Source organism: Papaver somniferum, chromosome 8, assembly GCF_003573695.1.
Source record: "Papaver somniferum cultivar HN1 chromosome 8, ASM357369v1, whole genome shotgun sequence".
Lineage (NCBI taxonomy): Eukaryota > Viridiplantae > Streptophyta > Magnoliopsida > Ranunculales > Papaveraceae > Papaver > Papaver somniferum.
The window spans coordinates 131,234,903-131,256,062 of record NC_039365.1 but is presented as its reverse complement, the minus strand read 5'-3'; the positions used below and the strand labels follow the sequence as shown (position 1 = coordinate 131,256,062).

Here is a 21,160-nt window from a genome sequence, read left to right as displayed (position 1 = left end):
GCTAGGTGGCCCTAGCGGCGGAGTGTTGTCTCCGGAGGGTTTACCAGAGGTGTACCCACAAAACCGTTACTCCAGACCCTAGCTATCTACGCAGAACCTTGGAAGGCACTAAAGAATCTCCTTGGTTGTCATACAAACATTGACTATAGGAGGAAGTACCCTGATGCGAAATTCCAATTGCTGCACACGAGTTTGCACTCGGCATACTATAATTCATATATAAGTGACAGAGCTCTACTCAGATAGTTTCTAGACATCATAACCGGAGTCAACCAATCACATGGAAAGATTAAGAAGATGGATAAAGAGAAAAATAGATGGTTTAAAGTGAACGGTGTTTCCCATATCTGTCTGAAGGCCTCTGCCAAGATGAACCTATCCTAATGGACTGAGATACTGGTCTGGATAATATCAACACAACTGGCAAATACAAGGGAACCAGTGGTCGATAAACCTAACTCTGGGTCAACACAACTGGCATATACAAGGGCACCAGTGGTCGACTTTATTGAATTTATTCCAGTTGGTCTGATGGTCTGGTCTCAAAAAAAAAATTTTTTGTATGGTATCTCAATCACTCTATTTCACCTTATCAATGGTAACAACTTGAATCACGTGCCCCACCAAATTACTTAAAAAAAATAAAAACAGAAGGATTAGGATTCAACGAGATATGGCGAAACTACCATGTTTTTTTTTTAAATTCTAACACCTGAGCTCTGTGCTTTTATGAATAGACTCTTTAGATGTTTCCATCTAATCAGATTGGTTCCTCAACTCCTATAACCAAGATGTTCCCATCCAGTTAGATTGGCTAGTGCCAACCTTAATAAACGTAAATTTCTAGGCTTTGGAGTTTATTTATTGCAACTAAAAAGCTAACAAAAAGTTTCTTCCCCACCCCCAAACTTAAATCTAACATTGTTCTCAATGTTCTAAAGATGAAATTAAAAGCATGAACAAGGAGAAACTGTTACCACTTGATGGATGGAAAAAGAAATAAGGAAGGATATTACCGTAAGCATGAGCGTGGGTGCCTCCCAGAAAATGCTAAATTTAAAGTCTTTAGCTGGAAATCAAATACCTCAAAAAGGATTGTCACCTTCCAAAGTCATATACCAATATCCGAAATAGTTGCGGGTCCTCAGAACCAAATAGAGCAGACACAAAAGAAAGACTACCATCTTGGATTAAAAAAATGAGCTGACGGAGCATAACTTGATCTAGGGATTTCATCAAGGCAACTAGATTTATCTGGGGTGTCTCTTTGGGATCTATATAAGTGTCTAAGAAATCAGGTTCAACCGAATGACATGTCTCTAAGAATTGGGCTTCTTCATTGACAGTATCTGGAGGATCGGGTAGCAGAGTTTGAAGAAACTCAAGTAGTATCTTAGACGCACAAAGATCGAGTCCCAAGTTAGGGATTTCAATTAGGGATACATGACGACCACTAGAGTCATCATTACCCCCAAACTTAGGGTGAAAAATATCCTCAAATGGACCAAAATCTATGGGATGGGTTCTAGGGTCCATGAAGTCATCACAAATAGTAGCTTCTTTTGGGGACTGTTCATATAAACAAACAACATCCTCATATAATGGATTATCAAAGAAAATCTCTAGCATAGGCTCATCAACTAAGGTATTCGTCATGGTTACCTCCTCTGAAGCATTGAAAGGTTCATCAAATAATGGATTATCAAACATAGTGCAGGCTAAAGGATCAGGAACTAAAGTGCTAATCATGTTCACCACTTCTAAATCATCTATCTCAGAAGACTTAATAACATTAAAGACATTTAGCTCAGTAGTCATATTACCAAAAGATATGTTCATAAGTCTGGTTCTACAATTGATGACAGCATTAGATATGGCTAAGAATGGGCGACCTAGAATCACCGGTATTTGAGCACTTGGGTCCTGAACAGGCTGGGTATCTAGAACAACAAAATCCACTGCGTATATGAACCTATCAACCTCAATAAGAACATCTTCTATGACACCACGAGGCACTTTGACAGACCTATCAGCTAATTGAAGTGTCATTTTGGTCGGTTTCAACTTACCAAGTCCTAGCTGGGTATACACATGGTATGGGAGTAAGTTAACACTAGCTCCTAAGTCAAGCAATGCCTTATCAACTACATGATTACTAATCACACAAGATATGGTGGGGCATCCAGGGTCCTTATACTTAGGGGATGTTTGGTTCAGAAGAATTAAACTTACTTGACCAGCTAAAAAGGATTTTTTATGGACTTTCAGCTTACACTTTCGTGTACAAAGATATTTAAGGAACTTGGCATAAGCGGGCATCTGCCTAATTGCTTCTAATAATGGAATGTTGATGTTCACCTGATTAAATGTTTCCATTATCTCGTTGAAAGTCGACTCCTTTTTTGTTGGGGCTAACAAATGTGGATATGGGGCTCTAGGCACATAGGTAGTCCTATAAGGAATTTCTTGGGACTCCTTATAAATCGTTTAGGTTTCCTTAGCTATGGGATCCTCTTCGGAAGTAGAAGGTGGAACTACAGTATGTCCTCTAGGCTTGGCTACCTTATTGTCTACCGTTTTACCGCTCCTAAGGGTTGTTATTGCATTAACATGATCTGATGATATTTCACCTATTTCATTAATTCCTATAGGGTTGGGTTGAGTTTGACTAGGAAACTTACCTATTTCTCTTAAAGACTCATTTATCTGACTAACTTGGGTTTTCAACTCGGAAATATCCTGAGAGTTAGCCTGACCTGTTCTCTTATTTTCTTCTAAACCTTGAGCAACGGATTGCTGAAACTGCACAGTGTTATGAGTTAACAAAGCAAGAGACTCTTCTAAACTCATAATCTTCTTATCCGAAGGGTTCTGAAACTGTGCCGGAGCTGAAGGATTCTTAGTATAGCCAAAACCTGGGGGAACCTGAGAGTTACTAGACTGATCTTGATTCTGGCCCTTAGACCAAGAAAGGTTGGGATGGTTTCTCCAGCCAGGGTTATAGGTTTCTGAATATGGGTCAAACTTCTGACGGTTATAGAATCTAGTGTTGTTATAAAGAGCATTGGCTTGCTCCTCAACAGTATGGCCTTCCCAAAAAGGCTCTATTCTACCACTATTACCACTAGAATGACCTAATTCTAAGGCTTCTAACCTTTTGGCTATGGATGCTATTTTAGCATCTGATTCATAAGATCCTTCTACCCTATTGACATTTCCTCTACTTAGAAAAATTGTTTTCCGGGGTTCCCTACTATTTTCCCATTGTTGGGTCTTATCAACGATTTCATTCAAAAATGTCATCGCCTCATCAACAGTTTTGTTCTCAAACCCACCTGTGCATAAGGACTCAACCATGGTTGTTGTTGAATAATCTAAACCCTCGTAGAGGATTTGAACTAACCTAACCATCTCTAAACCATGATGAGGACATTGAGATATTAAGTCATTGAACCTTTCTAAATACCTATATAAAGATTCTCCTTCTTGTTGAGCAAAAATACAAATTTGTGTCCTAATAGATGATGTTTTGTGCCTTGGGAAAAACTTATGTATAAAGGCAGATGTAAGTTGGTCATAGGTTTCAATTGACTCAGAAGCCAAACTATACATCCAAGATTTGGCTTTATCTTTTAAGGAAAATGGGAATAACCTAAGTTTCAACGCATCATCACTAAGGTTTTTAATTTTCAGAGTACTACAAACTTCCTCAAATTCCTTAACATGAAAATAGGGGTTCTCGTTCTCTTTTCCTAAAAAGATTGGGAGCATCTGTAAAGTCCCGGGTTTGAGTTCATAATTTTCCTCGGTTTCAGCTAACTTGATACAAGACGGACGAGAGGTCCTAGTTGGGTTTAATAAAACTTTCAAAGTTGCCATTTCTGGCACTACCAAAGGACTAAGAGTATTTTCTTCACTAATTGTCAAGTTTTCAAAGCTGAAATTTCCAAAGACAGGGCTCTCAAAAGAAGAGTCTTCGAGCTCCCCGCCTTCACAAGAAGAACTACTAGGTTTATCACTAATCAAACGACCTAGATTTTTTTTTTTCCAAGCCCGCTCTCTAATAACCTCGGGCATACACTAGACAAACAAAATAAAAATAAAGAAATCCTAAAAGGAAGGGAAGCTCTATGCAAACACAAGCAAGGCTGACTCCACCACAGCAAACCTACTGATGTCTAGCAAACAAAAAGCATGATGGCTCCACTTAGATTGTTTCTAGACCAGCTTCTAATCCTTCGAAAGGGAATTCGTTACAATTTAAGCAAACCCCTCTGGAATCAATCCTAGTTAAAGTAAGTTGAATCGAGACGAGGGAAGCTCAGTGGAGCTGTGATACCCAAGTCCTCAGCGGCGTTACAAGGCGGCGTATTCAACTCACAGAAACCATCATGAACTTTGAAGCATGCTTAAAAGAGTAACTAATATTTTTTGAATGACTTTCCTATTAAGCTCGTTACCCTGTAGGTCTCGTTCTAGTCAAATTTTAGGCTTAGGTTCGCGTTTGGTTTCGTTTTCCTAAGGCGGGCAAGAAGGGAACAGTGATGAAATCCGAACCCTTATCTTGTATGGTCTGTCCTTGCCCTTTACTAGGAAATTAAAGCAGACGTTTTCAAATCCTCAGCATATATGAAAACGAAGGAATACAGTAACTCGCTGACAGGGGATTCGCGAGTGTTTCGAAAAACTTACCTCCCGTTCCAGACGGGGGATGAACCGCTGAAGTCAACTCGGGCCACGACTCCTATGTCATGTACGAACCCGAGGGGCCGAGGCGATATCGTAATCGTTGTCCTTCTCTGCAAACAATTTATATTCAAACTACCCTTCCGTAGGGTTAAAAAAAATAAAAATAAAAATAAAGTCTCAAAGTCCACAGTCCAAAAATAAAGTGCAAAAGAAAAAGATAATTTAAAAAAAATTCTAAAAATAAAGTCTCTCTCTTTTTTTTTAATTAATTTGTATTCTTCTTTTCTTTCGCTCATTTCGCTTTGCTTTTACTCCAAATCTTTAAGTATTCACCAAAAGCTTTGGAAAAATTTTCTTTCGCTCCAAACTCCAAAATCTGTAAGGAAAAGACAAAAACCCAAAAACGTAAAAAGAAAAACAAATAAAATAAAAATGAAAAGCAAATAAAAACCTAAAAAAAAAATCTAAAAACTCTAGCCTAAAGACAAGTCCGCGTCGGCGGCGCCAAAAATTGACGGTATTTTTACAGTGGTTGTAGAAGTGGTAAGTAATGGTTCGTTCAAGACTTGTGAAAGCAGATTTTTTAGACTTAAATTTTATAATGTTAATAATAAACTCAAATAAAAAGGTGATGTGAATATTGTGGAGAGACTGGGGCTAGGATTCCACCATTGGTCAATATTAGTGATTTAATAAAACAATAATTTCGCAACTCAACATTCAAATTGATTCTAATAGTACTGCCTAGACATGTAGATTTTTAAAAGAATAGATGTTAATCCAGGCATAGAATATCAAAACTCTAAAGCAAGCGTATTCTATCAAGAGAAAATACACCTAACTAATCAAAATCATATAATCCATTTTTAGTTCAATGCAAAAATCATAATAGAATTGCTATAATTAATTTAAAATAAAGATATATCACTTTTACCGAAACAACAACTTCCTCCATCGCCCCAAGGATTGGGTTTAGCTCTTCATCATGATGCAAACACACTCAAAAAGATAATTCATTGCTCAAAAGGTGGTTACAAGGATGATAATATGGGAGAAAATAATTAAAAACGGGTTTGTAGCACTTATTTCTGTTACAAACCAGCTGTTACAAAGAACGATAAATGAGTACTGTCGATGTTACTATATCAAATAAGACTGTCGCGCAACACGCTGAGACTGTAGCTTCTAAGACCCACGGATGTGTGTCGTTATCACTGTTGATAAATGACTGTCTTGGTTGGTCTGCTCTTCGTGTTCTTCAGCTATGCAGCAGCAGAAATGGCGTTTCCTGCAACTTTGATTTCTCGACTCTCTGTTCGTTCTCACTGCTCCCGAACTCTCCGTTGCTCACTATGAACTCCGTAGAACCTTTATATAGCCAACAGAAGCGTAATAACTCCTTAAATATTTTGCATTGATCCGAGATTATTTTCCTGCCATTTACGGGAATATCTTCCTTCCATTGTATCTTCACGTGTTTTGCTGATGTTGACACACTTCCAGAGCATTGAGTTTACGTTCTTGATGAAGTAAAACTCTTTCTATCCACATGCCACCTACCAAATATAGCCAGAAGATACTCGAGAATATATACTGCCCTGTTTTATCGTGTGTTGGTGGACCCGGAAGAGTGTATAAAAATGATGCGATGGAAACGGGCCTACAGTAATACCGCAAGTGCACGGTCGTCAGTTGTAGCTCGTGCAAGTACGGGTCGATCCACAGAGATCGGGTGTGTTTCGGAAGTGTTTTAGCTAAATGGGTTCCTAGATTTGCTTTGGGCTTAGAAACCCTTTGGAAGTGTTGGGCTTAATGTACTATTGGGTTTGTTCTCAATAAAAGGAACTGAGCTTGGGCTCAGTATGTTCTTTGAAGTGCAAATGGGCTTAGGACTTAAACTTAAGCTTTTGATTAAGCCCACAGTGGAATTGGATTGGGTCTTAACCTTAACCTAAACTGGGCTTTGAGCCTTAGTGAAATGGGCCTTAGTGAACTAAACCTTGGGATTTTGTTTCAGTCAAGAATCTGGGCCTTTGGGTTCAGTTGGCTTGGTTTAGCTAGGCCTTTGGGCTTCACTAGATTGAATTTGGGTTCAGTTGAACTTTGGACTTGGGCTGAACTGTGGACTTGGCTTGGCAGGCAGCAGCAGTAGTAGTGGTTTGATGCAGGAACTGCAGCTTTGGCAGCAGCCTTGGCAGGAGAAATATCAAATAAGGCAGCAACAGTGCAGCAGATGAAAGTGCACAGCAAGGCAAGTGCACTACAAGAAAAGAAGTAGCAGCACAAGCAGCAGGAGAAGCAGCAGACAGTACTGCAGGTCTGCACAGCAGCTGCACAAGCAGTGCAAGTAGCAGCAGCAGTCTGCAAGGCCAAGAGAAAAAGCAGTACTGCAGCAGCAGCACAAGGATGAGGCAGCAAGAATAACAAGTAACAGCAGCACAAGGCCAAGAGAAAAAGAAAAGGGAGCAATTAACAGGAAGAGAAATAGCAGCAGGGGAAACAAACAATGAAAATGCAAAACAGAAAATGCAGGAAAACCAAACAAATGAAAGAAAACAATACTAACAGTTGAAGATGGATGGCAAACTAGGGCATTGATTCCACCTAGACTAAGTTGGATATTCCAATTGCAACCAAATTGTCCTCCCAAGGTACTAGTTATCTGATTAAAGCATAACTAGTCTGAGGTTTGGACCATAAGCAATTCACATGGGTTGCTGCACTTTCAGTCACAGGGGTATCCTAACTACAGAGTATGCCTGACATACAATGTGAGAGCAAAGTGATGAAAAGCAAAAATTGTAATCTCCTACACAGTGGCTTTAAGGTTTCATCTTCACCCTAGTGGTGAATTAGAACATGCTAACAAACATCAAACAGATACACACAACAACATCATACACATCACAGTAAAAAACATATGCAAATGGTTAACAGTGCAATGTAACAGGAGCAAGATAATAACAGTAACAGTTGAAATTAAGCTAACCCAAATTGGGTGGAAACTTGGCTAGTCCAAGAACAAGTTTTTCATCTCCTACACATTGCCTATTTATACCCAAATTAACAAATTAGGGTTTCACACACATTTTTCCCAAAAGTATCAATACACAGTACAATTTAGGGATAAATTATTACCCAAAATTTGGCCTCCAAACTCCAAAAATTGCTCGACCCATGCTCTGAATCGTCCTTATGATGCTCTTCCTGCTCCTATTGTCCCCTAATTTCTAGCTATTTTACTCACCCCAAAACCTAGGGTTTCAGAGGTTGTGAGATGAAGAAAATAGCTAGGCTAGGGGGTTGTCGGGTGTTGGAGATGGTGGTGGCAGTGATGGAACTGGTGGTGGTGAAGGAAGCTCGAGGTCTGGTGGTGGCAGTGGGTTGCAGGCGATGGTGGTGGCAGGACATGGTGTTGCAGAGCCTGTGAAGGAGAAGGTGATGGCAGAGGTGGTCGATGGGTTTGAGGAGAAGGATCTGTTTGGTTGGGTGTAGGTTCTCGACTGCTTGAGTGTGAGGCGGGCCCATCGTATTTCGATGTCTTGCGATGCTTAGCCGTGGGGTGTGGAGATGGTAGGTAGATCAGACGGCTAAGGAAGAGGCAGCTTGTAGCGACCGTAGGATGTAAAATACAACGAAGTCAACGGTGCTAGATTGAGTTAGGTGTTGTAGTGTTAGGCGGAATCATCGGGAGTTGATGCACAGGCATAGGAGCGACCGTTGGATTCAACTACCATCTAATCTGAAGGCTTGGAATTTCAGCGCTGTGGTGCTCGGCAGAAACATCAGATTTTGATGCTCTATGAAGGAGCGACCGTCGGATGCTCCTGAGAACTGATCTGATGGCTGAGAACGGAGGCGCTTTTGTGTGTAGAAAATGAGGTTGTGCGCACCATTCTTTGCGGTTTCCTTGCGTAATTTCTCCCGGCTTTTCACTACTTTCTGCTCTTTCGCTCCACGTCTCATCCGAATTTATTATTACTAAAAATGCAAAATTAATTAATAAAAATATTATTCTTGAAAACAATGAAAATACAGAATATGGGATAAAATGTAGAATTAATGCGCAAAAGATGAGTTAAATGCCAACAAAAAGGGATATATATACAATATTTGGCACTCATCAAATCCCCAAACCTGAATTTTACTTGTCCTCAAGTAAAACAGAACTAAGGAAATCCTCCTATACCACTGTCGCTGGTCTCTCGAGTGCATTTAGCGTATGCACTAAGCCTTTTAACCACTAAGTGTCCCTAGTGGACGAGTTGAAGTCTCGTGAAGGTTTACCAGAGGTGTGCCTACAAAACCTAAGGACAAAATAGCTCAGATTCCATCAAATGTGACATGTGCAAAACAGTTTAAGCTCACAGCAAAATGGAGATGTCAATCTAGCTATCGAAGGCACAATCCTAGCACTGATAACAAATAAGGACATGTGATAAGAGTGTAAAGTGTATCTACACATGTGTAAAGAAAGATCTGAAGTTATGACTACTAATCACCAAGAGATAGTTTCTCAGGCTAAGAACTGAGGTCGAAATCTAGCTAGCTGTCCGGACTTTACGAGAATTGTGAATGAGTTGGAGGTATTTCACAATTTCTCGCGTTGTACATCAATGGCATACACCCTCCTTGCTTATTACAATGAAACAACAAAAGACTATTTACATGACTCTTATTTACATTGACTATTCTCTTTATTTTTGGAACAAGAGATGATGGAATTGATAAATACTTGAATTTTTTTTTTTTTTGTATTTTTCTGATTTTTTTTTTCTTTTTTTTTTTTTTTTTTTTTTCTGAATATATACATCGTTTTCTTTTTTTTTTTTTTTTTTTTTTTTTTTTTTTTTTTTTTTTTTTTGAACAAGGAAACACTTTTGATACATAACAAGAAGAAACAACAAATTACATGACACTTTGCAAGAGGTAGCCCTTTTGATGCACCCAGTTAAATTCGATGGTTGTCTTTCTTAATGTAACCTCCACCTTCTATCCCAACCAACCAAAGAACAAGCTAGTCAAGTTTCGTTCAGTATTCTAAAGTGATTGGCAATCGTAACTTCCTATCCAACACCTTGAAGATCGAGGCCATACATGTATTGGTAGATCGTGCGCGTGCAAATTTCTTATCACTATGTGAATTGTGCTAGAATCAGGGTGCCTAAATATCTAGACTAAGACTCCTAATAATTACATATTTGCACAAGAGTCAACATTTCAAGGTAAATGAGCTCCATTTTTATGATTTTTCATTTTTTTAATTTTTTTGAGTTTTGATTTTTTTTTTTTAAAGTGATTGGCAATCGTAACTTCCTATCCAACACCTTGAAGATCGAGGCCATACATGTATTGGTAGATCGTGCGCTGCAAATTCTATCACTATGTGAATTGTGCTAGAATCAGGGTGCCTAAATATCTAGACTAAGACTCCTAATTACATATTTGCACAAGAGTCAACATTTCAAGGTAAATGAGCTCCATTTTTATGATTTTTCATTTTTAATTTTTTTTTGAGTTTGATTTTTTTAATTTTTTTGGAATTTTTCAATTTTTTCAAAAAGAAGAAGGAGTTCGTTTTCAATTATAGCAAATTATCATGGTACTCTCTATACCCCCAAACCTAAACTAAACATTGTCCTCAATGTTTCAAAATATGGAAAGGATTAAAATGCAACATATGGAAAGGGACATGCTGAGTAGAGTAAAAGGAGAGAGAATACCCGATTTCGGCGAAAGCAGAATTAAAACTCCGTTATTCAAGGCAAAAATCCAACATTTTCAGCCGAGATCATATTGGATTAGCAAAATATATACAAAGGAACAAAAGGGTTTTTTAAAATTTTATCTACTGGAATAATACAAAAATTCACCATACACTAACAATCTAAAGAGTTGAGGATCAACCCAAAAGACGAGTGTAGACATTTCAGCTTCACACAATATAACGGAAAGAAACGCAAGTGAAATGTGAAACAAAATGAGCCCCCCAAACTGGATTTTACGAAGATATAATTTTGAAAACAAAATCGCGCAGTTTTGGGGGTTCATCATGCACAGGTCTAGCTCATAATGACTGTTTTCGGGATGGGCAAACATGCAATTTCCAACTGTGGCTCTTTAAAAGTGTTATATTTTGAAGCAAAATAGTCCAGAGGACTTGGGAAGCACACAGTTCCAATCCTAGATTAGGAATTTTCAGAAAAATTGGTTTTACATTGGCACAAACCAAATCTAGGTTGGGGGGAAGGCCATCAGATTGTGACTTAGGTAGAAGCTATAGGCATTCATCTCAATCAAATCAATCTTCTAAATCATCTACATGTCACATCTGCTCACCATCATTAATCAAATTGGCAAGATCACAATTAGAATTATCAACATCATCAACAGATTGATTTTCATGCATCGGCAAATCAGGGGAAACATCACATGGAATACTAGAAGAAATATCATGCATTAAGGTCGGGGCAGAGAAGCCTAATGTATTTGAACCCAAAGGTTCCATAATATTTTCATGTTCTTCTAACACATCATCATAATCATCATAATCATCATCATGGTAGCATGCATATTGGTCCTCATTAAAAGTGGTGTCGTTAGTCGATTCATGTTCCTCTAAATTAGGTTCATATTCAACATTATTTATATGAATGGGACTAGACACTTCATTAGGGACAACATACATTTCCTCATGAATTTCCTCCTTTTGTAGGTGAAGCAAAATCTGATCTAAATATGCCTGAATTCGTGATGTAGATCTATCGAAGTTTTGCTCACTAAGTCTGAAAGCTTCTGTGGTGGAGTCTAAATTCATGGGAGTACAAAATTCTTCATGTTCAAATTGTGGTGATTGGTACATGTGTGCATGGTCATTAGGGTTTATAAAAGATTGATCGCAACCCTCAAAGGATTGATTATGGTCCCAATGACTACCATTCTCACAATTTATGGGCATTTCATACCTTGGATTTTCTCTAGATTGCCTAAAATTATGCAAAATATGACAATTCTCAACAGGGTGGTCTAAACGACCACATGGGGGACATGCATAGATTTCAGGTTGCCTAAGAAAATTAGATGTGACAGATTCCTCATGTGATTGCATTTCTAAAGCTGTGATTCGAGCTTCTATTTGATCCATAAGTGATGATTGTGTGAGTGAGGCACTAGCAAAATGTTCATTTTCACGTTGTGGCGAATGATGCATGTATGAATAGTCATTAGGGTTCATGTATTGCGGCTCGGGACTTTGAAAATGTCCATAATAATTCCTATGACTATTGACATCATGGTCCGTGGAAGGTTCATAACGTGGCATATGCCCATAAGCAAGTTCTCTAAGAGTTTTATTTCCATCCCCAGGAGCAGACCAATATCCAGACATGATTGGCTCAAAAGCTAAGTAACTATGTTACAAAGCTCAGAATTTGGTTTTTAAAGGGTTTGGATTTTTGGGAAAAATTTGGTTTTGGTGGGAGACATTTGAAAATTTGGTTTAAAATGGGAGTAAAAATAAAAATTTGGTTTAAGATGGGAGCAAGTAAAAATTTGGTTTTAAAATTGGGAGCAAAGTAGAAATATTTTTTTTTTTTTTTTTTTTAAAGAAAAGTAAAATTAAAAAAAAATAAAATTTGGTTTTTGAATGGGAGCAAGCCCACTGTGCAAGCCTCTAATGAAATGGAAGGAAGGCTGCGGCCCACAATCGGTTATCAGCTGGGTTTAAACCCAGAGTCCAAAATACAAGTCCAATGGAAGAATTTAAACAAGCCCACACAAAATAAATACAAGCCCACAAATAAATTATTACAAACCCAAAATAGAAAAATAAAAAGCCCAAAAAATTGGGTTAATTATTACAAGCCCACAAATAAAAAATTGGAAGCCCACAGGTTGGGTTCTCTCAATTGAATGGGTTTAGGCTTACCTTTTTAGCACAGCCCAGCTGCTCTGATATTGTTGCAAAAACCCAGTTGGGTTTTGGTTCTTTTCCTTAGTGGCGTCCCAGCAGAGGAAAAACAGGTTCAGAATCAGCAGGTCCAATAGCAAATGAAATGAAGCAGATGCAGATGCAAATGCTATGAAATGAAATGCAAAATAGCTAAGAAAAACACAGATAAAACACAGCACCAATCCCCGGCAGCGGCGCCAAAAACTTGGTGGACCCGGAAGAGTGTATAAAAATGATGCGATGGAAACGGGCCTACAGTAATACCGCAAGTGCACGGTCGTCAGTTGTAGCTCGTGCAAGTACGGGTCGATCCACAGAGATCGGGTGTGTTTCGGAAGTGTTTTAGCTAAATGGGTTCCTAGATTTGCTTTGGGCTTAGAAACCCTTTGGAAGTGTTGGGCTTAATGTACTATTGGGTTTGTTCTCATAAAAGGAACTGAGCTTGGGCTCAGTATGTTCTTTGAAGTGCAAATGGGCTTAGGACTTAAACTTAAGCTTTTGATTAAGCCCACAGTGGAATTGGATTGGGTCTTAACCTTAACCTAAACTGGGCTTTGAGCCTTAGTGAAATGGGCCTTAGTGAACTAAACCTTGGGCTTTTGTTTCAGTCAAGAATCTGGGCCTTTGGGTTCAGTTGGCTTGGTTTAGCTAGGCCTTTGGGCTTCACTAGATTGAATTTGGGTTCAGTTGAACTTTGGACTTGGGCTGAACTGTGGACTTGGCTTGGCAGGCAGCAGCAGTAGTAGTAGTGGTTTGATGCAGGAACTGCAGCTTTGGCAGCAGCCTTGGCAGGAGAAATATCAAATAAGGCAGCAACAGTGCAGCAGATGAAAGTGCACAGCAAGGCAAGTGCACTACAAGAAAAAAGAAGTAGCAGCACAAGCAGCAGAGAAGCAGCAGACAGTACTGCAGGTCTGCACAGCAGCTGCACAAGCAGTGCAAGTAGCAGCAGCAGTCTGCAAGGCCAAGAGAAAAAGCAGTACTGCAGCAGCAGCACAAGGATGAGGCAGCAAGAATAACAAGTAACAGCAGCACAAGGCCAAGAGAAAAAGAAAAGGGAGCAATTAACAGGAAGAGAAATAGCAGCAGGGGAAACAAACAATGAAAATGCAAAACAGAAAATGCAGGAAAACCAAACAAATGAAAGAAAACAATACTAACAGTTGAAGATGGATGGCAAACTAGGGCATTGATTCCACCTAGACTAAGTTGGATATTCCAATTGCAACCAAATTGTCCTCCCAAGGTACTAGTTATCTGATTAAAGCATAACTAGTCTGAGGTTTGGACCATAAGCAATTCACATGGGTTGCTGCACTTTCAGTCACAGGGGTATCCTAACTACAGAGTATGCCTGACATACAATGTGAGAGCAAAGTGATGAAAAGCAAAAATTGTAATCTCCTACACAGTGGCTTTAAGGTTTCATCTTCACCCTAGTGGTGAATTAGAACATGCTAACAAACATCAAACAGATACACACAACAACATCATACACATCACAGTAAAAAACATATGCAAATGGTTAACAGTGCAATGTAACAGGAGCAAGATAATAACAGTAACAGTTGAAATTAAGCTAACCCAAATTGGGTGGAAACTTGGCTAGTCCAAGAACAAGTTTTTCATCTCCTACACATTGCCTATTTATACCCAAATTAACAAATTAGGGTTTCACACACATTTTTCCCAAAAGTATCAATACACAGTACAATTTAGGGATAAATTATTACCCAAAATTTGGCCTCCAAACTCCAAAAATTGCTCGACCCATGCTCTGAATCGTCCTTATGATGCTCTTCCTGCTCCTATTGTCCCCTAATTTCTAGCTATTTTACTCACCCCAAAACCTAGGGTTTCAGAGGTTGTGAGATGAAGAAAATAGCTAGGCTAGGGTGTTGTCGGGTGTTGGAGATGGTGGTGGCAGTGATGGAACTGGTGGTGGTGAAGGAAGCTCGAGGTCTGGTGGTGGCAGTGGGTTGCAGGCGATGGTGGTGGCAGGACATGGTGTTGCAGAGCCTGTGAAGGAGAAGGTGATGGCAGAGGTGGTCGAGGGTTTGAGGAGAAGGATCTGTTTGGTTGGGTGTAGTGTTCTCGACTGCTTGAGTGTGAGGCGGGCCCATCGTATTTCGATGTCTTGCGATGCTTAGCCGTGGGGTGTGGAGATGGTAGGTAGATCAGACGGCTAAGGAAGAGGCAGCTTGTAGCGACCGTAGGATGTAAAATACAACGAAGTCAACGGTGCTAGATTGAGTTAGGTGTTGTAGTGTTAGGCGGAATCATCGGGAGTTGATGCACAGGCATAGGAGCGACCGTTGGATTCAACTACCATCTAATCTGAAGGCTTGGAATTTCAGCGCTGTGGTGCTCGGCAGAAACATCAGATTTTGATGCTCTATGAAGGAGCGACCGTCGGATGCTCCTGAGAACTGATCTGATGGCTGAGAACGGAGGCGCTTTTGTGTGTAGAAAATGAGGTTGTGCGCACCATTCTTTGCGGTTTCCTTGCGTAATTTCTCCCGGCTTTTCACTACTTTTCTGCTCTTTTCGCTCCACGTCTCATCCGAACTTTATTTATTACCTAAAAATGCAAAATTAATTAATAAAAATATTTATTCTTGAAAACAATGAAAATACAGAATATGGGATAAAATGTAGAATTAATGCGCAAAAGATGAGTTAAATGCCAACAAAAAGGGATAAATATATACAATATTTGGCACTCATCATGTGCACATAAGGTTCTCTTACATTTTGATTCTAGGACACAAGCCTTTCCTGTTTCCGCGTAACAGAATCATTCCAATTCAAATCCGAGAGAATCTCGGCAAATATTACGTCCAATTCTGTCACTGAAATTTCCGCAGCTGCCAAGTCAATTTCCCACCAATTTCCAAATTCAAAAGTAAAGAAAGTGACCTCCCCCTAACCAAACCGGGGGTGCAAATAGCAGGTGCCCAACTGAGGTGCCCCTTATCCAAAATGAGGGTGCCTTTAGTAATTTTTCTCCGGGTGTCCGAAAAGCACTTTTCGAGCAACTTTTTCCACACAAGTGTACTTCTCCAAAAACACCTAAACCAACATAAAAACATTATAATAAGTATAAAATCAAGCACTAACAATACAGACACTGAGGAAAATTCAGACACTAAATTGTGTGAATCATCTGGTTGTTTTCTCCCGGTCTTTATTAGGGCTTCGATGAGAAACATTACTCGGTCGAGGTTGAATCCTTGGCTATCATATAAGTCCCATTGTGGTTGTTGGGCATCCTTTTCTTCTTAGGGTTTCCATAATATATATGCAGGTGAAACTAGATTGTCCTTCTCAGTTCAGAATAAAGACTCTTCTTGTTGAATTCATATCTCTTCATCATGTCGAACAAAAGTGAGTCATCTTCGAGCCAGTCTGACTCTTCGGCCAAGCGCAAGCAGCTTGTTTCCATAGTATGACTCTAATTACCTCCTGATTTTGAAGTGATAATTCTTCTTTCCCTCATAACACTGCTGTTGTTGTTTTTTATAGTCGGCAAATTCCTGAGTCTTGTGACAACTCCCCCGTACGGATTATCCGAGTCAAGAAGATCATACCGGTATGCTTTTTACTAACGAATAGATATTTGCTTGCCACCACCGATAGGTAACAAAGAGATATTTTCTTATTTTGTAGAGGTACCCAGCTGCAACATGCGTGAACGTGGTTAACGACGATGATCTGGCCACTTCTCTTCCTTCAAGCTCGAATACGCCGACTGCTGCAGATCTGGAAAACGCTGATTTGGGTATTTCATGCTACGAATACCCCAATGCAGGCTTTCCATTTGATATTCACATGAAATGTTTATCTTCTAGTTACCGAAGTGTTGGTGAATTCCTAGTGCGGAAGGAGTTCGTGGCTTCATACACAAAAATATGGAGAAGATACGGCCACATTGCAACTAGGAACGTATTGCGGCATTGCTATCTGCTTTAGTTACCACAGTGAACTGCCTTCTACCCATGATTGCCGAAATGGAAAGTACATCCATTCGCGACGTCACTGAATCAACTGTTGAAAAGTGGGAAAACATGGTATCTACCTGTGAATCCCTGGAGTTTAACGTGAGTCGGTTGCGGCAGTGTCTCGACACTGTCAAAGTTGATCGAGCCAGCATCCTCTCCAATTTGTTCCTACTGCAAAGGTCATTTTGGAAGAGGAGAGGTCCTTGACTGCTGAATCTGAAAAGGTGGAACAGGCAATCCAGATCTTGAAAGGTAGGACTGAAAGGTATCAAGATAGACTGAAGATGATGCTTTCAAGGAACTACAACTTATTGGATGGCCTTTTCTGAGCTATTATTTCGATCATGAAGCCATGAGAACGTCTGATTGTTCTTTTCGGTTTTGAACATTTTTTTTAATTGTACTGGTTTTTTGGAAAAAGGCAAATATAATTTTCATTAATATGTCTTGACTAAATGAAATTTCGATAACTCAAATATGAGGGAAACGAAAATACATGGCTGGCCGTGTTATGAAACGACGAGGGATGGAGTAATGGTCAGGCGTAGTATGTTTTAAGCCATTTTCCATTAATGACTGCTTCCAATTTGCCTCCATCTTCTTTGAAAATCTTGTAGTACCCACTGTTATATCCTTTGGTGACCACATAAGGCCCTTCCCATTTTGGGGAAAACTTTGGTGCGGACATGTCTTGCTGAATATGCTTAGCAGTCTTCAATACCAAATCTTCTATCTGACAAATTCGAGGTTTTACAATGATTGAAATGAGAGTTTAGATTACATAACCAATATCGAATATGAGCATTTTTGTGGAAACACACACACACACATATATATATATATATATAAGTCCTTATTCCTTGAACCGAAGTTTGCGAACTTTGTTGATCAAGAGAACCGGAACAAGAGCCGTGAACTCAGTCCGCGAACTGGCGGAAGTTCTCGACCCGAGAAAATCTGCTGGAGTTTGAGAACTCCTTCCAGGAACTTAAGTCCACGAACCCAGTCCGCAAACATGAGTTGGTTATATCTAAAAACGATTTTCTTTGTGAACTTATATTTATATAAACTAAGAAATGCAAATTGCAAACCGTGGCTATAAAGTTCATGAATTGATTCGAGTGAATCAAATCGGTTTTGCTTCGATTGTGTCTTGTGTAGTTACACAAGATTTCCTTGCAATTGAACAACTCTCTAACCAGTTCATTTGAACTAGTTATGGTGGAGAAGAATATGGTTGATATGAAAGTGCTCGTATGGCTAACCATTTGGTTAACTAGTGTTGAACCAACAAATATACATGTTTGGGTACGGTTACAGAAACCTAAAATCGTGCATTTCAAGTGTGTGTAACAAGCTAAGTTTTCGATCTAACGGTTGAAAGATATTGGCTTGAATCTAATCAGGTTTTCATCTAACGGTGAATATTGAATGCTTTGTTACCAAGCTAACATTGATTGCAGACCCTGATTTGAAAGACTATATAAGGGAGAACTCTAACAACTGGAAACCTAATCCCCACACCTTACGTGTGATACTAGTTGTATTAGCTAGAGTCGATTCTCCTTTAACCTTAGGTTTCTTCTTGTAAACCAGGTTAACGACTTAATTACTTCATTGGGATTGTGAAGCCAGACCGATACTACTTTCTCGTAGTTGTGTGATCTGATCTTGCTGATTCTATCATATTGAGTACAATCGTAACAATTGGATTGAGATTGTTATCTCCGATAGGCAAGATATAAAAGTAGTCACAAACATCTTCGTCTCATCGTTTGTGATTCTACAATATCTTCTTTCACTGCGTCGATTAAGATTATTGTGAGGTGATTGATAATACTAGGCTGTTGTTCGGGAATATAAGTCCGGGTTATCATGTTCACCTTGATTTATCAAAAGACGGAACAAAAACTCTTGGGTATTTCTGTGGGAGACAGGTTTATTCAATCCTATAGACTTTTATGTGTGAGACAGATTTGTTTATCAAGTCTTCGACTTTGGGTCGTAGTAACTCTTAGTTATGGGTGAGATCAGCTAAGGGAATCAACTACGTAGTATCCTGCTGGGATCAGAGATGTAGGAGCATAACTGTACCTTGGATCAGTGGGATATTGATTGGGGTTCACTTACAGTCCAGACCGAAGTTAGTTTGTCGTAGGCTAGTGTCTGTAGCTCCTTAATACAGTGTGTGTTCAATCTAGACTAGGTCCCGAGGTTTTTCTGCATTTGCGGCTTCCTCGTTAACAAAATTCTGGTTTATGTGTTATTTTTATTTCCGTATTACATTGTTTATCTTTATAATTGAAATATCACATGTTGTGTGTTAGAATCAATCAATTGGAAATCCGACCTTTGGTTGTTGATTGAAATTGATTGATACTTGAACATTGGTCTTTGGTACCGTTCAAGTGATTTCTCTTCTATTCAATTAGACTCGCAGATTTCTATTTGCTAGAGTAAGAATTTAATCGAGAAAGAGGGATATAACTATTTGATATACTTTTTATAGATTGAGTCTTGTTGATTCTCTTAAAATTATATTGGATTTTGTCCATACAGATTGCTAAGCCAAATATTGGGTGTGGTTGTTGTACCCCCGCTTTTTCAATTGGTATCAGAGCAGGCAAACACGTTAAAGACATTGCAAGTCTGTGTTTGTAGCGATCTGACTCTATGGACAGAGGTGTTATCTCTATTAACGTACCACCAGTCTTCGATGGCTCTAATTACTTATGGTGGAAAATTATTATGCGAGCTTTTCTTCAAGCACGTGATTTTGAATCATGGGTATATGTTGTTAATGGCTATGATGCTCCTGTTGTGGTAGTTGGAGATGTAAACGTTCCCAAGAACATTGGTGAATACAGTCCTGCCGAGATACTTGCTGCAAAGCAAAATTCCAACGGTTGGAATGCTATCATACATGCCATTATCCCAAATCTTCAGCACCATGTGTCAAATTGCACTAGGTCTAAAGATGCGTGGGATATCTTAGAAACTGTATTCGAAGGTAACTCCAGTGAAAAGGAAGCTAGGCTTCAAAACCTTAATTCCGATTGGGAAAACCTTCGTATGGCAGATGAAGATACATTTGATGAGTTTAATCACAGAGTGTATGAAATTGTTAATGCATATTTTGCATTGGGTAAGCCTATTCCTGAAAAGGACATTGTGATGAAAATTCTTAGATCGCTGCCATCTAGATACGACTCTAAGAAGCATGTCATCGTTGAGGGAAATAACCTTGATAATCTCTCCAGAAATACGCTGGTTGGGAAGCTTAAGATCTTTGATCACGAGCATTCATCCAAATCTAAGGATGTTGCGTTCAAAGCACTAAAGGACACAAAATTACTTGATAAAAGTAAAAAAAAAAAGTGTATATCTCTGAAGACGATCACTCTGAGACTGATTCATCGGATGAAGATCTTTACAAGTCGGTCTCGATGATTACAAGACAGTTTAGAGATCTTCTGTTGAATAGAAATAAACGGCTCGCCAGAGATAATCCTAAAGCATCAGTTAAACCTCATAATCGTATTCCTCCTAAAAATAGGGACACTGATGAAACTGATGACGAGGATATGCCTCAGTGCTTTAAGTGTAAGGGACTTGGTCATTTTGCAAACGAGTGCCCAAAATGGTAGAAAATACACTGGGAACAAAGGTCTTGCTGCAACTCTTGATGAAATGTCTGACAACTATGATTCTAATGAAGACGAGAAATCAAGTGTCGCACTTCTTGGTGAAAATATTTATTTTGATAATTGTAACAATACATACATCAATCTCGATATTCTTTCAGAAGAAAACTCAATCCGGAAAAAAAAATTGACCAATTCTTTGGAAACTCTGTTTGTAATGTTTCAGGTTCCACTATGTGTCTAGCTGCTTGCACATATCAGATGCCTGAATATTATCCAAGATTGACTTGCTCATTTTGTTCACTAAATGGTCATGAACTATCAAAGCGTTACAAGTACAAACACCAATTGAGGCACGTCAACAAACTTCAACGAAGAGCAAATCGATTAGCAAATAAGCTTAAACTTTCTCAGAAGACCGCTGAAGTATGTAGGATTTTATCTTCGTCTAAGAAGTTAGTTTCCAAGGAAAAACACAAGACCATTGGAGAAGAAAGTATGGTCAAATCGTTTTGATAGACAGAAGTCTGAGGATTCCTCTCAAGAGGAACATGGTGGACAAATTGTTGTTCACCACAACACAACTTGATTGTGTTGATTTGTAAATCTTGTCTCATGTGCCTGGTCAAAAGAGACAAGGTTGTGTACCTCTCAGGCTTTAGGAAAAGTTTTTTTTTGTTTCTTCTTTTCTTAGTTTGTTCCTCCCTGTCTATCAATAAAAGAAAGGGTTATTTTTGACAATTATACTCTCTCTGGGGTTCAGAGTTGTGCGCGCACGAACCTGTTAAAAGGTTGCGTAACCCTACATTCCTTTTTCCTTCCCTGAAACCTCTTTTTATCTCAAGACTACGTGTTGAGTTTAAATTGTGATTTCC

The 21,160-nt window shown here is 39.1% G+C and overlaps 1 pseudogene; it reads left to right on the top strand.

Moving 5' to 3' along the window:
- Positions 1-3,415: 3,415 nt before the first annotated feature.
- Positions 3,416-3,515, top strand: LOC113307254 (annotated as a pseudogene).
- The last annotated feature ends 17,645 nt before the right edge of the window (positions 3,516-21,160 follow it).